Consider the following 26407-nt stretch of genomic DNA (forward strand, 5'->3'; position numbering starts at 1 on the left):
CATGATAGTCCAATGAAGTCGGAAAATACTATCCCCATTTTACAGTTGAACAAACTGAGATCCTTAGAGGAAAAGGGACTCTTAAGTCTAGCTCTTTTCATCAGATCACTTACTATGAGGATAACTTCCAGTTTGTTATGAACAAAGTGATAGCTTCTTTTTTTGTAGTGTTAGAAGAAAAGTCAGGCTGAATGGATAGCTAGAACAAAGGTTGCTTAAACCACAGGCTAATACATCTGTACCACTGTGCTTGCCTTGACGCTAGACACCCTAATGATCTCTTGCTTCCTGGCCATTTGCAAAGGAAAAAGAAGTGTTTTATGTATGGACTCCCTTGGTCTTTGTCCCCTTGGTAAGCTCATGCAGATAATAAAAACTAATGGAGAGTTTATAGTTTTTAGCGATGAAAGAGGGACCTTTAAGGAAAGTTGCCTAATACAGAACTGTGGGAGGACCTAAATTTGAAGTAAAGTTCGAGTAGACACAAGAGAAAGGCTTGCCTTATGATCCAAAAATATCTTTTTGAAGCATGAAATTTAGAGCTGGAAGATACCTTACAGACAATCTCATCCAATTCCCTTTTTTTTCCAGATGAAGAAACCGAGTCCTGGAGCAGTGAAATGACACAGGTGACAAACAGCAGAGCCTGGATTCGAAACCAAATTCCTTGACTCCAAATCTAGCATTCTCGCCAGTCCCCATTTTCTTGTAATCTGGGTTTCCAAATGTCCAAGAAAATTATATTTTGGTGGAAGGAGGAGGAGAGGTTAAAGTTTCTTTCTCCACTAGCCCCAGTGCCTGTCTGTTAGAGTTTAAAGGAAGAAAGCAGCTGTGACCCTCTCTTGTAAGCTCATCCAAGGGAACTGGCAAAGGAGTTATTTTCCCCTTTTAGCTCTCCAGAGTTTTGTATGTTGCTTTTGTTCTGTCACGGCACAGAGTGGAAGTGGCAGAAATGGAAGGGCTTAGGGGATTTGCATAGTTCTCATTTAATAGGGGATTTCTTATATTTTCTGTGTTATTGGTTCCTTTCCCTACCCCAGGGTTTGTTTAACTTTGTTCCTGGTCCCCTTCTAAGGTGAGATTGCAGTACTTGGGCTCTGGGGCACACTCAATCTCTACTAGGCACACAGGGAAGCTTTACAAAATCTTTATAGATCTCCACAGGGAACCAGGGAGGAAATCCCTGGATCTCTGGTGGTTTGGTGTATAAATTGAATATAGTTTTTTTGTTTTTTTTTTTTCTGTGCATTTTGGAGAAGATGGGTTGAGAGATCTTATGGGCCCAGGGAGTGGATTGGAGTATATCTGCAGGGCCATCTTAAATGGCTTGGATGGATATAGAAGAAATGAAGGGTCCACTTATTGACATCCTCAGTTATGCTCAAAACATTTCTAAAAAGTGGTTGAACTTGAGCTTGGCTATCCTTTTGAGAACTTGTTTTCCCCATCAAGATATGTTGAACCAGCTGTCAAATTGGCAACTGGGGAGAAATGGGGACTGTTTTCCTAAAGAAGGGGTTGGTGAACATGTTGAGAAGAGGGATTTTAGGGTAGCGTTCTCCCTTTCCGGAAGGCCCTTTCCTCTTTTCATACCACAATGTGAGATCCAATTCAGAAACAGATCTCCCAGCCCCCTTCCCCACCCCCCAACCTGTTAAGGCACCTCCATTAACTTGATGTCTTCTGGCCAGCACAACGAATTTACTATCATTACAGCTTTGTAATTAATACCCTTTGCTTTTTGCTCCTGGATCAGATGTGATTGATTTAAGGGAATATTTTAATCTGGAATCTTGGAATAGAGAGATAAGAGAAACCATGGGGTAGTGGGGTTGCAATGGATATATTTATTGTCTAAGACTGACCATCAGATGAGTGGGGGTAGTTAATTACATGAAATGGATAGCTAATCACTCTCTGTTTTTATTATTTCTATTCCTGTCCTTCATGGGGTCGTTGTGAATTAGTACTATGCCATTTTCTAAAATATCAAGCATTTTTATACATTAGGTATAGTGAATGGCAAATACTTGATGTAAAGTCTGCAGTTTTACTCCATAACCAGATTGTAAAATATGAAGTGAATTAATCATAACTGCAAAGAGTAATGGTACATTTTCTCTTATTTTATCTTTAGTGCCTTTCAGATCATGTTTTAAAACCTTCTACATCTGGTGTACAGAACGAGGCAGCGGCTTGGTAGTGGATAGCAAGAGGCAAAGGTCAGACCAGAGGCTGCACAAATATTGTGTACTGGATTTATTGTTTTAATTAAGAGGGTGGCAGTTCATCATAAAGTGTTTATGGCGTTTCTGCACAGTGCAGCATTTTGAAATCAGCTGTTTTAATGAAAACATAATGTCATATCTGTCAAAGTTCTAAATATTTTGAAAGTGAAATATAGAAACAAGAACTTTAATTCTAGGTTTACTGAGATTAGCTCATTGAATTGCTTTTAAATCCCTTAAGAGGGTCACATCATGGGTATCATATGGTTCCATGTAGACGACTGGGGAAAAAACAACAACAAAAAGCCCAACAACTACCCCACAAAATCCTCAGAGGTTCTAAAGCCAGTTATTCAATAGTGAAAATATAAGCTGAAGGTTAATGTATTGAAAAGCAAAACTATTATTGTTGGCATTGGAATTTTAGATGAAAGAAGCAATAAGGGGGTAAGTGGGACTTTCTACTGTATGGACGTAGAGAAGCCCAATGGCACCCAAAGGAAGCAGAATGACCCCTCAAAGCTGAAGAGAAATGGATCCTCCCTTCTTTTTTTTCCCATTGTGATGTTTCGACATCATAGGGTTTGCAACTAATTATTTATAATGACCTCAAAGATAATAGGGTTTCATGGACTTTTAAGGCTGAGCAGTTCGCAATCCTAGTAATTTTCTCTCATCGTTGTTAGGCATCCATGTAGATATGTCAGCTGTTCTTGGTTACATTTGTTAGGAGTCGGATAAAATATTTGTATAATCTGGAAATTGTATTTTTTGCCGTACTCACATTGGAAACAGAAATTAAGCTTGTCATTAGATGCCAGGCCACAGGAGTTGACTGAACAGGGTAATGTATGTTGTATTCTGTGCTATACTTGGTCAAGTTTCATAGATATCGTATTCCACATTATTTTATTAACTTTAATATCTGCACTTCCTATTACCAGACATGCCTCTCATTCAAAGCACAGAGGCACAGTTCTCTAATCAGAAGTGACAAGCTATATACTTTCTTTCAGCCATTATTCGGTAGCCTAGAGCAAGGAACTCTGTTTCCTTGAAAATGTTTTGAATTGGGTTATTTTTATTGAAGTATTAAAGTCATTCTTCAGATTTTAAGCTATTATTTAAGCACTTTTGGGAGAATGCAATAACCTCCAGATTCCATAGTCTTTGTTATTTTAACAATCATAGTTGCTAAATGCATCTCTCTCTCTCTCTCTCTCTCTCTCTCTCTCTCTCTCTCTCTCTCTCTCTCTCTCTCTCTCTCTCTTTTTTTTTTATGCTGGTTATATAAGTGTCTGAGTACTCATCTGACTGGGTGGAAGCTAACAGCATCTGGGTAATTATGTAAAATTAGTAGGCTAAATTAGTGTAGGTAAGCATGAGAATATGATATTAAAACTGCTCACAAAATGGAGGTTTGGCTGGCAAGGTTTTCATTGATAAATTAGTACTCCTAATTATTTGATCATTGTGTCATTATAATTTGGTTAGAATAGCTAACAAACTGGTCAAGGAATAAGAATTGGATGGAGAAAGGAGAATTTAGGAATAAATCAATAACAACAATGATAGTTAATACTAATAATGACAATAATGTCACTTACTATAATAACTGAAGAGGAAATTATGGAAGCAATCAAAGCCAGGCATAACGGAAAGCTGCAGAAACTGATTTCCCAAAGAATTTTTGGTTTAGGAAGCCTATGGCAATACAGACCCACTGCAGGGTGCTGCCTGCAAATCCCTTCCCAGTTCCAGGAAGCATCTTGCTTGTTTCCTCCTTCTTTTCCTCCCTCTTTCCCTTCCTCCCTTTCTCCTTCCTTCCTTTTTTTCCTCTATCCCTCTTTTCCTCTCTCTTTTCCTTCCTCCTTCCCTCTTTCCTCTCTTCCCTCCTTCCTTCCTCCCTCCCTCCCTCCCTTCCTTCCTTCTTTCCTTCCTTCCTGCCTTCCTGCCACCTTCCTGCCTTCCTGCCTTCCTCCCTTTCACTGCTAATTGACACAGAAGCTCAGTTTGCAACTTGGGCTGGTTCATTTCTCCTAGGCAGCCTGTGGTCTATTATTCCCATCTACCAGAGATTCATACTCATGTTGGATTTAGTCTATGGACAGCTAATCAGCTTTTGAGCCCTACTGTATCTCAGAGCTCCTGAACTCCACCAGCCTTGGTTTCTCCTAGGAGTGGGGATTCCAGGTGTATGTTACTGTGATTGACCATATGTCATTTTCTACTTTTGACGCCTGATTTTGTATCATTTTATAGACTCTGAGTTGGAAAGTATTTCACAGGTAGTCTAGGCCAAGCTGTACCTGAATGGAGGAAAGCTTTCTGGGTACCCCTGGCAAGTGGTTAGCTCGAAGAACTCCAGCAGTAGGAAACTTGTTACCTCCTGGGCAGACCATTGCTCATCTGTTGTAGTTGTTCAGTCATTTTTCAAGGCATATCTGACTCTTCATGACCACATTTGGGGTTTTCTTGGCAAAGATACCTGAGTTATTTGCCATTTTCTTCTTCAGTTCATTTTACAGATGAGAAATTGAGCAAATAGAGTTAAGTGACTTGCCTAAGGTCATACAAAGACTCTGAGGACAGATTTGATTACTGATGAGGAGTCTTACTGATTGAGCTAGTGCTCTATCCATTGTGCCACCTGGCTGTCCATTGCACATCTAGGCAGCTCTAATTGTCAGGAAATTTTTCTTAATATTAAATCTAAAGATGACTTTCTGTAATACCTCCCTAGGTCAAACAAAACAAATCAAATCCCTCTTCCACATGACAGTGCGATGTAATGCATTGAAAAGAGCCTACGACTGGGATTCTTGAAGCTCGACTTGAATTCTAATCCAAGTTTTCACATAATAGTGCTGTGATCTTGGGCATCACCTTATCTCATTGGACTGAGTGTTCTGCTTGTGAAATGGGAATACTGGTTGCTGTTTCACATGTTGTAAGGATCATATGCTTCAGAAGAAATAAAAGTGTTGTATAAATGCAAAATATATAATAATTGAAATTAAGTGCACAATAATAGCTGATTTTGGATATTCTCTTGAGATTTAAAAGTCCTTTGTTTACCTGATCTCATTTGATCTTCACAATTAACCTGGGAGGAAGGGACCATAGGTATGTTTATCTCCATTTTATTGATCAGGAAACTAAGGCCCAAAGAAATTAACTGACTTGCCCATAGTAACACAAATGGTGTCAGAGATAAGATTCCAACTCATGTCTATCTTCATTCCAAATCCAGTATTACTATAGGAACAGGGAGATGAACAGAAGACCTGTAAGATTTTTTTCCCAGCACCATTATTTTGTGAATAAGGGAGCACTCCTGTCCTCACTGAGATGGCGAATTTAGTTATTTTCATTTTTCTATCTTTCCTTTTTGGTCCTTTATGATTCTTTCAGATTTTTTTCATATCTCTTGTCCTGGAGGAAAGTTCTTATTCCTGTTCCAGTGTCAGGAATGCATGACCCCTGAACAGAAAAACTATTCAGGATCACAAAAATTAGAGTTGAAAGGGAATTAGAAGATCATCACCCAGATGCCTCATTTAGCAGATGAGAAAAGACAAATACTTACTCAAAGTCATACTGGTAGTAAGGAACAGAGACAAAATTCAGAGCAAAGGGAATACTAGAAGTTATTAAGTCCAACACCCTCATTTTACAGATGAGGAAACTGAAGCAGACAGAGGTTACTTGCAAGTGACTTATGCAGGGTCACAAGCTAATATTTGAAGAAGGATTTGAACTGAGGTTTTCACAGTTCCAATCCCGGAACTCAATCCATTGTACAACCTCACCACTTAGCCATTTTGACTGTTCAAAACCAGTTTTCTTTTCCATTTATTCTACTACCTAGAAACCACAAGGGAAAAAATCTCCAAGGTATGAATTCCAGTAGTAGACTTTCAGGGAACCAGGGTATGGAATGGGGGAAAAAGGGATATTTTTAAGTGAATGTGACCCATTCACTTTGAATGACACTAGTTGAATGCCTTTGAATGACACTAGTTCAGTATTTTTTCAATACTGCCTGTGCCTATTGGTTAAATTCCCCTAAGATGGGGAAACTTTCAAAATGTGGAGGAATCCCATGACCATGAATGAAGCCCTTTTGAGAAGCAAGGTTCTCGAATGCCATTCATGTCTGTCTAATGAACTACCCATTCTCTTGGGTCCAGCTAAATACCAATTCATATATATATATATATATATATATATATATATATATATAAACTCAAATAGAAACAAAGGCACTAACCTATCCATAAACATTCCTGAAGGTTACATAGTGACTTAGAAGATCACATATTAACATTATCTGTGTTGTATTGCATTCAATTTTTTCTTTTAATTAATTTAGAACAAATATAAAATAGGAAAAAAGAAAAAAAAAACATTGTCACGTACACAGCAGAACATGAGTCTTCAAAATATAAAAAAATAAAGTTCTATTTCAAGAAAGCCTATATAACAAATACCACATATTGTGTTCAGAGCTGACCTCTTTTGCTTCTTCACTGTTTTTCTTTTGTTCTCTGCTGTTCACTTTTTACTTTATTCTTTTTTCCCTTTTCTCCACCCCCCACAAAAAGGCTACAATTAAGTAGGAAGATACACACACATATATATACACATACACATATATTGCATTAAAATTGTTATTAATTACATTTTAATCTGGTTCTGTGCACTCTGGAATGTTGTTGGCCACATTTGGCCCATGAGTCTTCTGAAGAATGACATTTCTGATGCCTACAATGACTATAAAAATGAATTAAAACAACACAAGCAACAACAAAATGTAATTGATTATTTCATAATTATAATGATCATATTTGACCCCAAAGAAGAACCAAACACATACTTGTTTTTTGCAGAATTGGGACACCATGGGTATGGAACATTGTATATATTGTCAATCAGTTGATACTTTGGTTAGTTTTGCTAAATTCCTTTTTCCCACTTTTTTGTTATTATTTTTTCCAATTACCAAGCATTTATTTTCTCTTCCTCTTGCATCCTCCCAAATGAACAATATAAAGAAAAGAAAAATAAATCTCTCATAACAAATATGCATAGTCAAAACAGAACAAATTCCTACCAATGACTATATCCAAAAATGTATATTTCATCCTGTATTTTAAGTCCATTATCTCATTAGAAGGAAATAAATTAAAATTTTAAAAAAAATCTTTGTTACAAAGTATGGGGAAGAGAGTGAAGAGGGTGAGAGTTAGAAATGAACAGAAGAAATGATATAAAAACAAAAAATATTAGTACAATTAAAAAGTTATCTTTGCTGCCCATCTTAGCTTTTCCTTGGATTCAAATATGTTTCAGCTCTATTGTGTGTGTGTTTTTATGTCTTTGTATAAAGAGACATATATGGCATGACTTGTCCTAAATCTCAAACCCCTTTAAGAAAAGCTCTGGTTTGGGACTCTGCATATTGGTGACTTCAAGGGAATTCTAAAATCATCTAATCACAGAACCATTTAATGTCAAAATTAGAAAGACTATTTAGTTGTAGAGATTATATAGTTCTTCATTTTTACAAAGATGAAACCAAGTTCTAGAAAGGGAAAAAAGCTTGTCCAGTGTCATGTTTCTAGTTAGTGCCAGGACTGGGACTTCTGACCCATAGCTCAGTACTTTCTTATGACATCACAAGGGAGTATGTCTGCTATTGCTTTGACACTAGACCATTCCTGGGAGCTGGATATAGACAGTTTCCTTAGTCTTCTTCAATTTTTATCCTCCCAGATGACCTCCTGCTTTAACCTATATGGAAGCCACGTGAAAATTCCTTCTAGTTACGGGGTCACATCTTATTCTTTTTAACTACTTCTCTCCAGAACCTTCTTTAGCTATCCCCAAGACACTGAGCTTCCCTTCTCCCCCCCCCACCTTTTTCCTTTGTCTTAGTGATGATTGACTTTCTATAAAGAGGTTTGTGATCTTTGTATTAGGGATGCTATATAAAAATGAATTGTATTGTTTGTATGGCTGTCACTGCTGACTCCTCCTTGCTAAAATTGACTGTAACAAGTGGTTGGGGTTTTCACTGGAGGGCAATTTATATTTATTTAAGCTGCCACCAACTCCTTATTTAGTTTGCATAAACTACCCAGGACAGAGGAAGAATCTCTCTGGACCCTCTTTATCTTATAAAATTGTAGAGTGTTATGGAGGGTGGATCGCTCTTCTGGTGGACTCCTCTTTCTTATCCTTTTTAACTATGAATAATCAGTCACTAGGATAGAGGGATTAAAAAATAGATTTATTGCTATTTCTACAACTCAGAACTAGGGGATAAGTAAACACAACAACAGATGTATAGGAATATAAGTAGGAACACTATTTTATAATAACATGGAAGGAAACACATTTATGTACTGGAAACCATGAAAAATAGCTCTTATTAAGTGATTTAACATTTATTTCTCCTTATATACAGTTAAGTTTCTAGCCAGAGAACAAAGACACTCATGTCTCTTTTGGCTCTCACAAAAGCCCCTTGTAAGCTATCTGGGTGGTGGGTTTATTTAGCTCATGTCTGTTTCAGTAGAGAACAATGGCCCTCATTAGTGCCAATATGTAGGTAACTTGTATATATAATCTCCATTTCATAGATGGATTTCTAAAAAATGTATTTTGATTTTCTTTCACTTACACATATGGGATCCTCTGTATTTTATCTCCCCTTGGTCCTGGTGAAACTTGTATTAGCTCTAAATTAGAAAAATATGTTGTTGTTTTTTTGGCACATTTCTAGTTCTTCATTTCCATTGTCTTCAAAATCCAGAAAGAATGCGTCCAGCCAACACATCAAATGTAGATTGTGTCTGTTTTAGTAGTACCTAGCCCTTATTCATGGCAACACTTAATAATTTCTTCTCTCTGATGATGGTAAAAGTTACTCTGGGAAAGACCAGTGCCTTTGATTATCTTTTCCTGAATTGTATTGATTGCATGGTTGAACTGACTTATCTATCAGAAATTAATTGGTGATATTACAGTAAAAGAAAAAATGATTCAATGACAACATAGTAATAGATACCATGGTCACAGGGGAATAGTCACAGACTATGAAAATGGTGACATAAGTAATTTAGGATGGATTGGTTGGTGAAGTAGAGTGCTGGGTTGAAATTTAAGAAGGTTTGGGCTTATATTCCATCCCCCTATACGCCCCCCCCCCTAAAAATACGCACAAGTACATACACTTCAGCAGTGGGATGATGAGTTAAGCAATTTAATTTCTTGGAATCTCAGTTATTTTTTCTATAGAATGATAATAATATGGCTAATATTCACAGTATCTACCTCACAAGATTGTTGTGGTTTACAAATGATATAATACCAAGAAAATGGTTTGCAAACTATAAAGAACTCAGTGAATGTCAATTGTGGTCATCATTAATATAAGTGTAATTAAGTATGCCTTCTGGTACTTTTGGGGGAAACTAAGGACAGTTGGGGCATAGCTTGCTTAGTGCTTTATTTTGACAGTTTCTAGTTGAATAGACCACCTTTGGGATTTTATTTGCAAATATTAACTTTTCTTTCCAATATGTGTGGTGTTCATACTATGCCACAACAACTTTTTGGAGAGGAGAGGAGAGGAGAGAGAGAGAGAGAGAGAGAGAGAGAGAGAGAGAGAGAGAGAGAGAGAGAGAGAAAGAGAGAGAGAGAGAGAGAGAGAGAGAGAGAGAGAATCAGTCGGTAAGTGAGATATTCTGACTACAAACCAATAACTAGTTTGGCTGATTTTTTTTTCCACTAAATTGAACAATTTTTGGCTGAATCTATTGTTTGTTTTGGCATCAGGCAGACCAGTTTTAGTCTCTAAGCCTTTGACCTATTCCAATCTAGAGTTTGAAAATTTGACTTGGGAATTGTATGATTTTTAACAGAGTTTTGAATTGAAGGTCTGAGTAGACCTACAGCATCCTAGTTGCAGATAGCTTCCCTGGTTTGTCTATTCTTTTGTGCATGACTTGGATAGCATCCCAGCATCCCCCAGGAGCAGAAGCCGTGTGACGACTCTTGTGCTCTAGTTACACCCTCAATGGCATTTCATCTTCAGAAAATGATCTGAATATGATCACAGGTGCACAGAATTTTTCCCAGATGATAAAGATGGATTTGGCAATATTTGAAAGTGTAAAGGGTGATATGGGATCTTTGGCTGAAATATTAACTAAATCATAGGCTTTGTGTGTATATGTGTACACATCATGTGCAAATGTCTGGGTAATCAGGTCTTATGTGTGGACAGTTGTGTTTTTGCAGATGTTGAATTTCTGTGCACTAGTTATCATCTCTTATCTTTTGCAGTGGCATTGAGCAACCTTCATTGTGATATAATATTAAAGACTGCATAATTAGCCATCTTAATAAATTTTTTCAAGACGGATAGGCAGTATTTGTCTTTCTAAAGAAGAAACCATTTCTCTAATAGTAATCTGTGAGAAGCTACAGAAAGAAACAATGAGCAGAAAAATCTGGAAATATATTAAGATATATGTGCATATATTGGACATTAGCACTATATACTAAGCATATTGGGAATACGCTTCAAAATATTTCAAACATTGTTGACCTTTGTTATATAATACTGGGCTCAGGGAAACATATTTGCATAGATTTAGTAATATATTGTAAATAACTACATAGGACAGTGTGTATTTTTCCTTAAGATGCAGTATTATAAGCAAGACATTAAATTATGCCTATCAGACAAAGCAGCCGGATCTCTACATTTTTTTTATAGCACATTCTATTGGGAAGACAACTCTGCTTCTAAAAAGCACATGCATTAACTGCCTGATTCATGTGGTGACATGTGGCATATCCAAATGTGTTATGGATCTCTCAGGAATAAAAACAACATAGCAAAATCATCACCTTGGGATGTTCATTGAGTGAATATTTTACAGACATACTCCTTTTATATTTATATAATAATTTAGTGTTATGACAATTTTTTTAGCAGTGTTGGCAGTTTTTCTTTTTTATAATGGTATTATATTTGTGAGCCTATTAAGTGCATATGGGATAAACTACAGAAAAAAGTATTTTTCATAATTCCTCAGGGTGCCAGTAGCAAAAAAAAAATATTGGTATAGAAAATGTTAATAAAAGGTCAAGCAGAACTCTCCAGTGTTTATCATGATTGCAGTGGCAGGGGAAGGTGTTTTTAAATTGTATATTGAGGAGACCCATAGATTTATGGAAACCCCAGGAGGGAAACAGCACCTAGTAGCTCTTATGCAAGGAGGCTGATGCCAGGTGGGAGTTCAAGCTTTTCACAGATAATCAGAACCACTCATTGCTTTGACCTCCTCATTATTTTTCTTCTTGGTGAAACCAAACTGAATTTGTAGCAGCCCATCTGAACCCTGAAAAAGTTGGCCTTGAAGAAAATGCTGCTATTGGGGAGTCTTGGAAGCTGTAAAGATTGAAAGGATTATTCTTACAGATGTGTGGGCAGCTGGGAGCCTCTAGGTAAGCACAGAGAAGGCTAAGTGATGTGGAAACATGGGTGCCATTCTCCTGCATTTAGAGGATTGGAACCTGGCATGCATATACTGTTTCCTCTCCTCTTATACTCTTCCTCTTTGTTCCATCCTCTCCCTGTCTCCCTCCCCCCAAAAGGTCATAAACTAAGCTATTGTGAGTTACCCTTGATCAGGAGATGTTCACAAAGAAGTTTTGGGGAAGAAAGGGATGAAAAGATGCCCCTGTAGGGCTGCTGGCAGGGGTTAACTTTACTCTCCCATATATAGTGAGGCTAATTCCTCTTTGTTGGAGGACAGTAACTTGGGTAAAAGGAATTTTGTTCTTTCAGCACCTCTCTTTCCGGGTTTTTTTTTTTTTGGCCAAAAACTTGTAAAATGTAAAAATAGAACATGGCTACTCTGGGAGCCTGCTCAAGGCAGCTGCTATTCACTATGCCCCAGTCTTAACATATCATTATACCTTGATCCCATGCACTGTGATCCCAACCAGCCCCAAATTAAATGTACTCAAAAATAGAAATGTATTTTCTTTGCAAAAGTGGACATAAAAGTCATTTTCTTGAAATTGATCCAACCTGGCTCCATAGGAGCGGAAGCTCCGGCATCCAAAGTACTGGGAGCAGCAGGAAATTCACTTGTACTGCCATTTGGCTGGATCCCTTGCGAGAAAGGTTGAAAACCTTGCAGGAGAACTCCGGGAAATGTATGACAAATTTTCTCAGGGATCTATCTTATTGTTTAGCAATTCTCTATTGACTCACATTAGTATTGCATTTCATATTTCTTTTTTCACAAGTGACAACATTGGGGTAATCAGAGCCTAGCTCTTGTTACCTAAATGAAAGGAATGACTTTTGGGACGATACTAATGCGCTGAGTAGATGCGTTGGGAACCGTGTGCTTCAGATTTAGTCTTGCCAGTTCTATCAGAACTGAGGAAGGAGACAGACATGGGTGTCTGCAGATGGTATTTTCAGTCATGCTCCTAGGAAGAGTTGGGGGTTGGGCAATGTGAGTCCCCAAATATTTTTAGTTGTGAATTATTACTTCCTATTCTAACCCTGAATACAGTATGCACCTAAAATGTCATTGGGCTTGCTTTTTTGGCCTAGTTTTGCTCTCTGGTGAGAAATGAGCCCTCTCTGAGCTTTCTGTTGAATAGTGGGATTGGATCTTTCGTCTGTTCCCAAAGAAGAGCCGGGAGTAATAAGTTCTTGTATTAATAAAAGGCACCTTATTGGCAGGTGACTAGGCAGAACCTGGCTGGATAGATTTTCAGAATTGATGCTTACAGTCCAATACACTAGAGACTATCATGATTGTGGGGGATGAAACAAGAATTTTCCATCTTTGTAGTTTGTGCTGTATTCTACCTTACCTAAGATTTCCCTGGAGAGACTTTGGAGATTAGAACTCAACTCCTTTGGGCCAAGTGGGAAAGTGTTTGTATATTAAATTATTCTCATTCAATGTGTGTATGTGTGTGTGTGTGTGTGGGGGGCATGTTGAAAGTTGAGAAACCATTTGACAGTATTTTCCAAGTGTTGTTTCCAGGTTAGGAGCATTTCTTAGTAAATTATTCTCTAAGTCCAAATTTTGGATATAACATCTTCTTTCTATTCCAGACTCTTCTTTAAAGTCCTTTTACAGTTACAGTCTGAACTCTAACCCAGTATTTTTATATCAATTTCATAATAATAGCTAATAGCTAATGTTTATATAGCATTTAACTATGTGCCAGGCACTGTGCTAAACACTTTACAGTTGTTATTTCATTTGATCCATACAACAGTCCTAAAAGATGGACACTGTTATCATTCTCATTTTACAGAAGAGAAAACTTAAATATTTAAAAGATCTATAATTTTTGCCAGTGGGCACTCCCTCTACCAATACAGACTTAAACAATCTTGTCACTTCCTGCCAACCATATGTTATCTGCCTTTACTCAAAACCCCTTCAACTTTGCAGGACCTTCAAAGTCTATGATGTGCTAACATAATCTTTGAGAGCCTGAAGTCATACAAGTCATTGTCGTACAGGAAGGATTCTATTGTTCTCTAATTATTTTGAATGTAGATGTCTTCTATCTCCAATTAGTTGGTAACCTCTTTGAAGGTAAGTATCATTCCTTCTCTTTGCCCTATTTCTCCAGTTATTTGAGATATACAGTAGAGGTTCAGGAAATCCTTGGTGAAGGATTAATTTAGCTACCTTTCAGATATTTTCTGCAATTACAGTGCTTTAAAAAGTTTAATCTCATCAAACTCCATTGTATAGTTTATATGATGGCCCACTACTCAGGTCAGCCCACAACTGGAACACTGTGAGCAGATCTAGATTTCACTGTTTAGGAAGGACATTAATAAATTTGAGTGTGTTTCTAGAAGAGGGTAATTGTACATTCTTTCTGAGGATTGTTTTAAAGAAGTAGAGGGTTTATCCTCAGGAAAAGAAGATTAGGTAAGAGTGAGAACAAAGTATGTAAAGGACCTGGAAGGAAGATTACATTTTTTTTTCTAATTGGCCCCACAAAGTATAACTCAGAACAATGGGTAGGAAATTTGACAAAGCAGATTCAGACTAGATTTAAGGAAATATTTGCTAATGATTAGTTATCAAAAATGGAATGGAATACCTCTGGAGGTAGTATGTTCCCCTTTCTGGAAGAATTTCTCAACAGAGCATTTATCAAGCATATTCTAGAAAGCCCAGGAATGGATTGAATTTATCTCATAGTTTTAGAGTGAGAAAGTGCCCTAGAGGTCATCTAGTTGAAAACTCTTCTTTTGTTGGAGTTAGATATAGTAAAGGCAATGATTGGTAGTGAAGCAATAAGAACAACATCTGATGCCTCTGGGTACTTAGAAGGACTTACAATATAGTAATGTAATTTTCCTTCTGAAAGTCATGGAGAAATGATGCCAATCTGGGTAAGGTGCTTATCTATATTATTAGTTTGTCTTCTTCCACCATTTTCTTTATTTTTTTCCCTTTAAAATAGCCAGCCATTATTGTAAGTATGGCCAAAGTCAACTGCTTAGAAAAATTAATAATGAGGAGAAAGTAGTATTTCTCTCATTTTCTCCCTATTGTGGTCTGAGATAATATTTCTTTATGTTTTGCTCAACATGTAGGCAAGATACATTTTGAAATCTGAAATCATGCCCAGGCTACATTCTATTGTACTAGTGAGTGGCAATAAGATAACATTGTAGAATAAGGAACATTGGAGAGAAGACACAGGTTGCAATCCAGTGTTTGTATGAACTTCCATATAAATTGTATGTTATCTCAGTTCATTGCAAAAGGTGTAGATCTTCTAGTTTCACATGGTACCCAGGCCCCTTCACCCATCATTTATGCTTAGGAAGGCCCATGCCAATATTCTGTATTAGGTCTTTAGTATTAAGTGGCAATAGGAAGCAAGATGTTTCAACTAACTAGGATTGTTATCTGTCTATATTTGGAAAAAATGGGAGTAGAAGAGCTAAGGTTTTGGTAGTAGATGCAAAGCAGTTAAGTAGTACATGAGACTTAGAACTCCTAATCTTCCTTTGTAGCTATGAGGCAATGGTAATTTTTTTATTTGCATGATGGAAACATTAACTTCAATTTTTAGGTAGAACTCTTAACTGAGTTCTATCTTTTTTATATCCACTTTCAATGACATTTGGGAAATATTGCTCTTAAGGACGATTTCTTCTTGTGCTTTAGCTAGGGCATGCATATAGAATAAAGACCTAAGACTACTATGTTGTAATCATATGTTCTAAGTTTACTATTTCCCTCATAGCCCCACAGTATTTTAGGCACAGGGAATGGCCAGTGTGAATGTTTGCAGGCAGGAGTTATAAGTTGAATCTGGGCAAAGTACTCAGTTCAGTTTGGCTGAAATGTTGAATGTGTGGAGGAGGAGTATAGCATGAAATAAGGCAGAAAAGTAAGTTGGAACTAGAATTTTGGAGGCCTTACTTGAGCTGGTACTGAGTAAGAATATTTGCTGAGAAAAGATTATATGTTTGGTTCCAACTGTGCTGATCTTAGATCTTGGGATAACTTGGGCAGTACTAACGCTATGTCTTTCATAGAATACATGCTTTCCTATAAGTTGATTCCATTGGTTGTATTCCATTAGCACCAAATGGAAAATAATAAGTCATGTAGTAGCTTCATCAGGGGCTACAATAAGCATGGGCCTTTATAGGGGAGCCCATCTATATCTGATAATATAAAATCATCCGTGGAACAAGTGAATGTATCCCAAGCTTGAACATCAAGGCACCTTTTACCAAATATGTAGCTTCTTTTTAGGGATCAGGTGTATGTACACATTTGACTTGTTGAGTCATTTTTCAGTTGCTCAACTTTTTGTGACTCTCATTTGGCCTTTTCTTGGCAGAGATACTGGAGGGTTTTGTCATTTCCTTCACTAGCTCATTTTACAGATGAGGAAACTAAAGGAAACAGGGTGAAGTGATTTGCTCAGGGTCAAAGTAAATATCTGAGGTTGGTGTTTGAAATCAGGAAAATGAATCTTCCTGATCTTAGACCCACACTTTATCTATTGCACTACTTAGGTGACTTGCATATTTGACTGGTTCTAATTTATTGATCTCACTTAATGTACATAAAACAGGATTCTGGTAGGATCATGGTCCTGTAGAATTTTAGTCCTGTATGTCATAATTTGTGGGAGGCACAGAATAACTTACTTTGGGGGTGGAACACACACACACACACACACACACACACACACACACACACACACAAACTGATCTAAAATAAGTTTAGCACAATAAAACCTCTCGTGATTCTGGGTCCAAAGCTTCAGAGAGTCCAAATGTTGGTGTGGAAGGCCTTGTGCTTGCTGTTGATCATTTCCCCCACACAATCATTTTTTTTTGGCTTAGTGGTTATTCCTAGACTTGCTGGTTTAAAGACTCGTGGCCTTTTGAACAGGTTGAGTAGTTTAGACAGATTGACTTGTTTAGAAACTAGAAATAATTCTTTTATGTAAAAGTTGGGAAGAGATGGAGTTAGAGAAATGAAAAAAATAAGACTTGGTTCAGAGAAAAGAGAATCAGATGATGTTTTGAGATTCAGCTCCATCATTTGCTAGCTTCCCTATGACTGTGAAAGACATTAGTTTTAGTCCCCTAAGCTCACACCTCAGCATCCTGCTTGACTCCTCACATACATTCACCTCATGTATCCAATCTATTGCCAAATATTGTTGTTTTCACTTCATACCATCTCTTATCTGCTCTACTGGCTTCTTTCAATCAGATGGCTGTCATCTTAGGATGGGTACTTAACACTAAGATCTCTCAACTCTCTCTCCATTCTAGTTCCCCTTCCATTCATATGTCAAAGTAAACTTCCTAACCCCCAGATCTGAGTGGCCTTCACCTGTACTCAATAAACTCTAGTGATTAGATATAAAATCCTTTTGTTTAGCTTTTAAAGTCCTTCCTATACGTCCTGGCTCCTTCCTCCTGGTCCTGTTGTCTTTTTACACTTTACTCTCCTCAATGCACTTTACCAATCAGTGACTATAGCCTTTTTGCTGTTCATTCTACATAATGCCCAATCTCATGACATCATGATTTTTCAATGATTTTTCCCCCCACACATGGAATGCTCTCCCTTCCTAATCTGTTTCCCTGTTTCTCAGGTTTCTTCAAGACTCATCCCAAATTCTTCACAGGAAGTCTTCCCCACATCTCCTCACAGCTAGAGCCTTCCCTCTGAGATCTCCTTCCATTTACACTGTATGCACAGTACTTGTATGTAGTGGTTTGTACATAGCAGTTTTCATGTTGGCTTCCCCATCGGAGTGTGAGCTCCTTGATGACAGACTGTGGTTTTGCCTTACTTTGTATCTCCACAACCCAACACAGCACTGGTACATAATAAGTACTTAATAAATATTGGCTGACTGACTACCTGAGTCACCTTAAATAAATAACTTGTCTGAGTCTCTCTGTCCTTATCTGTAAGATAAAGGAATTGATCTAATTTATCATTAAGGCCCCTTCCAGATATAAAGTTTTTTTTGATTCATAAAGTGCCCAGAAAGAGTTGAATGAATTCTAGGTAACATAATATGTGAGTAACAAAATATTTGAAAATGCACTTTGAATTGTAAAAAACAAAACATATGTGCTATATATATTCTCCCTATATATAAAAATATGCATATTACATAATATATAAACAAATACATATGCTATAGATATTCTATATAATATGTATAGTATGTTTTATATATTACCTATATACTATCAAACCATACCTGGCATATATATCTATCTAAATCAAATTCTCTCACATATATCATTTGATAGAAAAGAAAGTCCTCTTGATTTGGAATCTAAAAGCACTATATTCACTGGCTTTGACACCCACTGTGTGGCTTTATTCTCTTAATCTGTACAACTGTGCGGACAACAGCAATAATGACAATAATAGCTAGCATTTATACAGCGCTTAAGGTTTGTAAATTAACTTAACGTCTTTAAGTTATCCTCCGTACAACCTGGTGAGGCAGGTACTATTCACTAGCTTTGTTTTGTGCTTGCAGGGCTGTTGAGAAGATGCAATCCGATAATGTATGCAAGGCCCTTTGCAAACCTTTAGTGAAATATAATCGAGAGCTCTTATTACTGTTACTGTTATTTGCTATTTTGTTTCCTTTGTTCAGGAGCTACATTTCTAATGGGGACAGCAATTGACCTTTGCAAAAACTTGAGACGTCCTGGAAAGGAGCCTCGGCCGGGCCTCCCTGGGCAGTGTACCCGTGTGTGCGTGCGCAGACAGCGCCCCAAAAGCCCCTCGGACCTGGGCTTCCCTTAGAGCTTCTGGGGCCAGTTTTAGTTGCACAAAATCCAACAGTCTTATTTCCCTCATTTAGTTTCTTTTAGATTGGGAGAAAGACGAACTCGTCGTTTATTTTCAGTATTGATGGATGTCAGAAGACAGTGCCTTCCTAGGTGATCATCTGTGACCAGGGGGAGGGAGGCCCCCGCCTCGGTTACAGCCACGCCTTGGGCCCGAGCACGCGGGGCTGCAGTGCCAGCGACGGCCTGCTGGTGGGAGTCTAAGCCCGCAGACCTTGCCAGGGAGCTGCTGCCCGCTGATGCTGGCAGGGAGAGCTCCCTGACCTTTGCCAGCCTCAATAGTCTTTCATTTATCACTGATCACAAGAGTGGAATGAACATATTTACTTGTGTTTTACTTTCCACTTATAATATCTAGTGGCATGGGAGGGAAATGAAAACAATTGTTCATATGGGAAATTTATGTGCTTCATCTGGCGGCGTGCTTTCCACAGTTGTCCCAGTGCCACTGAGGGACTGGTATTGCCTTTTACATCTCCAGGCTATGAGCGGGGAACTTTCCCATCTGCTGGGGGAACACCCAGTAATGCTCCTCTCGCTGTGTTTGGAACAGCTTCATCCGAGGTCTCACCCTCACTTGTTGTGATCCAAAGCCCTTCCTTCCCGCTGAGGAGGCTGAGGCACTCCTCGGGCTCCACCTGCCCGGGTCTCTGTCCCAGGGCACGGGATCAGCAGCTGATTCCTGACGCTCCTGGGATGTCCCTGGCAAGGTGGTCTCCATCCTCAGCTTCTCGTGCCTTGATCCCCAGCAGCTGGGTAAGGGGAGAGCTGTAGGAAGCTCACTCCCTGTCTCCACAGTCTTCCCAGCCTTGAGGAGCTGTGGAATACAGGGCCGCCTGATCCTGACACCGCTCCTTTCCTCCCCAGCTCTGGGTGAATGTGCTCTCTTCCTTCTCAACCTTCTCACTGTACTTTTCCTGGATCTCTCCCCCCTCACCCCTTTCACGGTCCTCTGTATCCTAACCATTTCAGTGGAATCCCATTCCCTGCCTTCCTCTAATTAGATTGGAAGCTCAGGGAAAGCAAGCCATGTGCCAAACGTAGCGTCTCTCATGATGGGATTGAACCGATTGGAGCTCTCTGGATGGAAGGCCAGTGTGGGGCTGTGGAAAGAGTTCTGGATTTGGAATTGTAGCATTTGAGTCTGAGCTCCATTTCTGCTTCTTCCTTATTTACTACCCATGAGATCTGGGGTAAGTTATTTCATTTCTTAGGGTCTAGGTTTCCTCCTCTGTAACATGAGAGGGTTGAACTAGATAAACTCTAAGGTGGTTTTCAGCTCTCAATTTATAATCTTATAAATTCATTCCACCCCCTTCAGTGAGGTCCCTGAGCTTTCATTGGTTGGATTGAGGATGCTGGTATAGCTTTCTGTAGCTTCCTCCCCTGGTCTCTGGTGGTAGATCAGAGGACCTGCCAGTCAGGCATCATTGGGAGATAGAATTCATCCCTCGCCTTCCTTCAACTTCTAAATCTCAGATAATATGCATGTGTGTTTGGGGTTCTCTGACTTCTGTTTTCTCTCAGAAATAATTTAAAATTTTTTTTTATTTTTTTAAAATTTTTTTCAATGGCTATATTTCAATATAATTGCTTTCTTTTGTAATCCTATGTTTAGTCTTAGTTTATTTAAAACCATTATTCTGAAAAAAGGGTCCCCAAATTTTACCAGGCTTCTAAAGCAGTCCATGACATAAAAATAGGTATGTCTAGAGAAACAATATTCAGTATCTAAGCTGGGGGTGAAAAAGCAAGTGAAGCGATGGTCTTGTTCTGTTCATCAATTTGGCTAGGTTTTATCCCATTGGTGATGGGGAAAATTAAGGGCCAAACTGACCATGTGATTGCTATATGATCAGTCCATTCCTATGAGGATCCTCTTTTAAAAAGCAGCCATGTTCTTTTTCCCATATATCCAGATACCTGTATTCTTATTTTTGGAACTATCAGAAAACCTCTCTCTAGGGAATGTGGGAAGTCAAGACATCACTGGGCTGCAAGATAGATCAGAGAGCACCACCATGTGTTTTATATGGAATCCCTCTGCCTTCTATGACTGTTCACTACTAGGCATCCTGCTAGCTAAATAGTCCAGTCAGAGATTAACTTTTCTTGAACAATATTAATAGGGCAGGAAAGGCCAGTGACTTCAATCATTCCAGATAAGAAATTGAATTTGGGTACGACTTGCTGAAGAATTGTTTTTCCTCCTTTGTGTAGCAGTGCTTCATTATTCTTGCATATATCCTTTAAAAACCATACAATACTGACTATCCATGTATAGTCTTTCTTTTTATAGCTGTCTATATTTATAGTTATAGATAAACATATAAGCTGAAGCAAAAGACACTATACAGTTGCACACTTAAATTTTTTTAAATTGAAGTCTAAAATAAGCAATTTATTTTAGCTACAGGGACAAACTGAACATGCTTTTCAGCAGTACAGGGACTTTTGTCTCATTTGATAAATGCAGGAATACAGAGATGATTGTAATCCATTGTATCTCATAGGGCTGTTGTGAGGATATCACTGGCAAATCTTAAAAGTGCTATAAAAATGTGAGTTGTTATTATTATTGCATATTTACAAAATTATAGTTTTAAAGTTTATCCAAGTTTCTTTTGCATTTATTTGTGGGAATAAAAAAATTCTTATTAAGACTATAACACAGTTTTGTACTTGGATCTAAGTGTAAATTCATAGTCTATGGAATCTCTTAGAATCCACAGTTTTCTTCAAAATTCAGTTCATATACAACCTTTTGCAGAAGATCTTTCCCATCTAGCACTGTCCTCCCCTTTCTTTTGCTTCCAACTGCATTTACCTTGTATTTATTTAGTTTTGCTTTTTTTTGATAAAATTACACTTTGCATATATTCTTATATACTTATAGATGTAAATATGATCTCCTCCAATAGAATGTAAACTTCTTGAGAGCAGGAGAATATTTCATTTTTGCCTCCCCTCCCCCCCAAGAGCTTAGCACACAGATTATTATATAGTAGGTGTTTACTAAATATTTGTTGATTGATTGAAATGGCCAAAAGAAAATATCTCTTTTATTCAAGTCCTTATATCTCCAGAAAACCATGTTCACACACTCAGATATTTATTCAGTCTTCTTCAACTGTATATCTGCTAATGAAATTTTCTTACATTATAAAATTATATTATAATTTTATATGATAAAATTATAGGAGGAATTTTAGGAGTCATTTTGGAAAGGATAGCCCCCAGGACTCTTTGGCCTGCTTTGATGCCAAGTAACAGGTTTCTTATCTTTGCAATTTTTGCCAGGATCTCTTTTCTAGAGCCAAATTTATTCAAAAGACATTCAATCACTGGGACACCAAGACTCCCTCAGATAGGGGAGCCCCAAGAGAGGTTATTGCTATTAGCCAAATTTGTGTTTCTCTATGTGTCAATTTTATTTGACAGAAAAGTCAGAAAAAAGTACATCAGTTTCATTCATTGTATTTAGAAGCATCTTAAAGATGATTTTATTACGGGAAGAAACAAAACTTAAAAATTTGCTGTTAAGCTTCGGTCTGCTTGTGTGGTGGTGTCTCGGGTCCTCAGGATGCTCCCTTAGCTAATTACAATTTGCCATATTTCCCCAGCAGTCTCACAATCAAATTATTTAAAATTGCATTTCTCTGTTACATATTGCTTAACTCCAAGATGAGCCAATATTCAGATAATGAACAATTATTTATGACAAATTATTACCTTTACATATAAGATTAACCATTGCTATTAAGTTTTAGTAAAGGTGACAAAAGCCTCCTGAAAAAAAAAAAATGTGCATGCAATTTTCTGCAAAGGTCATGCAAACCTGCCACGGCTGAGACTAGAGAGAATCCCACATTTCTGCAAATTCTGTGTGCAGCGCTGATTTCATATTGTGAGTACTGTGGAGCCTTTAGGAAAAGATCCAATAAATGAAGTCTATTCAACATACACACGGACATGCACCTAGCTCTGTATTTGATACTGGCGAGTTTCGTTGGGCTTTCTGCCTTTGTCTCCTCTGAATATATAATGATAAAAAAGCGCTAAAGAATGTAAAATATTTCACTAATTGCATTTGCATTTAAGTTTTAAAGATTCCTTATTACTTGAAACTGAACTTAACTTTTTAAATTATTTATGGAAGCAATAATGCATGTTTTTGTTATTGAGCTCCGTCTCTATAGTTCTTCTAGTGAACAGAATCCTCCCTCAGCTAATTATAACATACAGTTTTTTCCCAGCAGTCTTACAATCAAATTATTCAAAATTGCATTTCTTTATTGCATATTGCTAAAACCCAAGACAAGCAAACATCAAGATAATAAACAATTATTTATTGCAAATTATTACCTAATATATAAGATTAACAGCTTGTAACTATTAAGATTAATACATGTGGTAAACTGTATTTATTATACTTATTTTGTAGCAAATATCTTTGTATAAAACATATGTTTATGTATTGCAATTAATGAGAAAAAGTGTAAGATTAACAATCTATGCTGGGTTTTGTTTTTAGATTTATGCGCACTGTAAAACTTATTTATTGCACTTATTAAAAGTCTTTAATGACGGACTTTTAGATGCTATATTTTTAATGTGCAAATATAAACTAAAGGAGTATTAAATTACAAAATGGAAAATTATAACCGAAGTCAAAGGATCTCACTATTTTCGACTATAAATCTGCTTTGCAAAGATCATCACTAGAATTACAGAATCTTTAAATAGTGGCCTTTATAGTACATAATGAGTTGTGATGAGTTATCCTTTTAAAGGCTTTTTTCATCATTAGAACTAAACTCAACATCTTGCTCTTAAAGATAAATGCAGCTCATAGTATAAACACTGGAACCATTTCTTTTTATGATGTGAAGTTAAAGTAACATTTGTGAGAAGAGGAAGAACAGGACCAGGCGGCTCCCTGTGACACAGAGTGAAGCAGGAACTGTATGAAAAAAGAGACATCCAGGAAAAGCAAAAGCTTCCAATTATCTGCAGCAAGTTAGCAGAGGAAAATGTTAGGTAGATTTTTATTTCCTTATCATTGGGCCAGGTGGGAGTACCCAGGGGGTACAGGATGGTCTTGGGGGTGTGTGGAATGGAAGAATTCTCTGTTCAACTAATTCTGCTGGTATGGCAGGGTCCTGAGCATATCTATTCTCCTCCTGGTTTCTATGGGATGAGTTTTGCAGGCAGCCAGCTTGGGGATTTTTCTGGGATATTCTGAGGTCCATTCACTTTGCACTCAGAGAAGATGGGTTTTTCCCCCAAAGAAAAGAAAATAGGGCTATTTAGAACTTTGAAGGATGGATGATTAAAAAGCTAAAACAGTAGTGTATTTCCATCCTGAACGCCCACACTTCTGATAGCAGATATTTATAATTTCTTATTAATATGTGGTTTAAAGAGATGATGATGGTATTGTCATGTGAATGCAGTTGTTCTAGCAAAATATTTGAGCCAAGGGGACATTTTTTAAGAAAGCTAACCAATCTGTCATATCTCTTTCTTTTTCTCCACAAAGATTCTAAGAACAATTAAAAATAATGATGCTCTTATAAAGAATCAGATCTGAGATTTCTAATAGAGGGAACTTCTGGGTGAGGAATCTCCTTCTGTCAATGTAGATTCTCTCCCTCCCCATTACCTTATAATCTTAGAGAAATGTCCAGCCCTGAGAAAGTAAAGAGTCTTGCTGGGGGCTACACAGTCAGTATTTATCATAAGCAAGACTAGAGGTCAGGTTTCCAGGTTGCAATACTGCCATACTGCTTCCCTTAACAACAGCACAATAACAAAAACAACAACAATAAAACAATAAAAATAAAAACAGCATTAGTCATACTTCTGGGGGAGGGGTTTATCTATTGTTAAAATGGAGGAAAGTCTCTTTTTAACTGCCTGGCTTGCCTGAGAAAATGAGGCAATTTTAATTTGATTAATTAGATACTTTGAATAGCACTGATAGAGAAAAAGAAACTCAAGGAAATGTTCTGAGAGAAAAAAACTTCAGTGTTCTCTCCTTGTGTGTATATCACTTTGGGCTGGTTTGGCGGAGCCAGGACTGCTCTCATTTTCAGTCAGGAGTCAGTCAGCAGTGGTTGCTTGCTGATGGAGGAAGGAGCAGGATAAAGGCAGAGCCCTGTGGATTGAGGCCTCATGCATTGCTAATGTTGCTTCCTGCCGGGGAGTGCCCAATGCAAGGATGGAAAGGACTTTCCAAAATCAGGAGCCTTCCCAGTAGCCTGGGGAAAGGTGGCAAAATTCCCAAACAAAGGAAACTGGACCTTCTTTGAGCATTTTGACCATAAATCTGGATGTGGAACCCAACTGAGAAGATGTGTTGCCCATTTGAAAGAAGGTGCCTTTTAGGTTTTAAAATTCCATTGTTTTAATTATCTACTTTGATGGATCTGAGGTACCATCAGTAAGCACTCTTTCCACTGATCAATTAATCAATCAGCAAGCATTTGCAAAGCATATACTAAGTGCCATGACATTCTGACCTATGTAGACCATAACACCTATGCACCTTAGCTCTAGGTAGAAAGCATCTAATCCAATATCCCTGAGCCTCAATTTTAGAGATGACGAAGCGGAGGCCAGGAAGGTTAAACACATTGCCCATGGTCCTATAAATCAAGTGGCAGAGGCAGAATTCAAACTCAGGTCATCTGTCTACATTCAGTATTTATTCTGCTGTTCCACATTGCCTTCCTGTCATCCTGGGAAATCCTGAATTATGTGTGACTATTATCAAAGTCGATGTCGATTGAAAACAAAAGTCCATATCTCACTCAGGAAGCCATACTTCAGTCCTGGTGAGTCCCTACTTAGCATCTCAGGTTTGCTCTGGGAGAGATCTTAGAATATAGAAGATTAAAGCTAGAGGGACATTAGTGAACATGCAATCCAATTTCTCAGTTTCTTAGGTGGGGAAATTAAGAGGAAGGGAGGTAACTTGCCCACAGTCACCAGTTGGTTAACCTTGTTCCTCTAGAAAGACCAGCCTCAAGTAGCCCCTGTGAAAAACAGAATATTACATTAGAGGAATCAGTGTTCTAGTGTTGAGTTTAAAATCCTTAAAAATTCACAGGAAATTAATTCTCACAGCAACAACAACAAAAATCCAATTACTTGTGCTAACTGGAAAGCATGCCTTCCTGCCTGATATGTATCCTAGGACAGGGCAGCAAAAGATTTCTTCTACTGTTTGACCCTCTCACTTCTCCTCTGGGATGAGTGTATGAGGAGAGTCTTACTCATCTCAGGCTCCTGGGGCTTCTTGATGCATACCCTTGTGATAAGAACATGCCATGTGATTTTTTTGGTATCCATTTCATGAAAAGCTATTGTCATCAGGTGATATACAGAAAGGGAGAAAGAGAAAAGAGAGAAATGGGAGCAAACAAAGGAGGAAAGAGAATGTCCTCTTGGTCTCTGAGCAGGAGAAAATAGCTTATCCTCTAAAGAGAGTTTGCAGAATTGTATCAGATGCAAAAAAGAGGTTGGTCTTCAGAAGAGCAGGAATTTCTCCCTTTGTTCACAGACTCACCCCCATCCCCTAGCTCTTGGTGACATATAAACACAAGGAAGAAATCTTCTCCCTCTGGAGAATCCTTCCTCTAGCACCTGCGATCCTGTCTTGTTGTTGACAGTAGTGCCTAAGTTGGTGCCTGGCACATAGTAGGTACTTAAAGCATATTTACTTATTGATTGA

The sequence above is a fragment of the Sminthopsis crassicaudata genome, chromosome 2, assembly GCF_048593235.1.
Source record: "Sminthopsis crassicaudata isolate SCR6 chromosome 2, ASM4859323v1, whole genome shotgun sequence".
In the NCBI taxonomy this organism is placed as follows: Eukaryota; Metazoa; Chordata; class Mammalia; order Dasyuromorphia; family Dasyuridae; genus Sminthopsis; species Sminthopsis crassicaudata.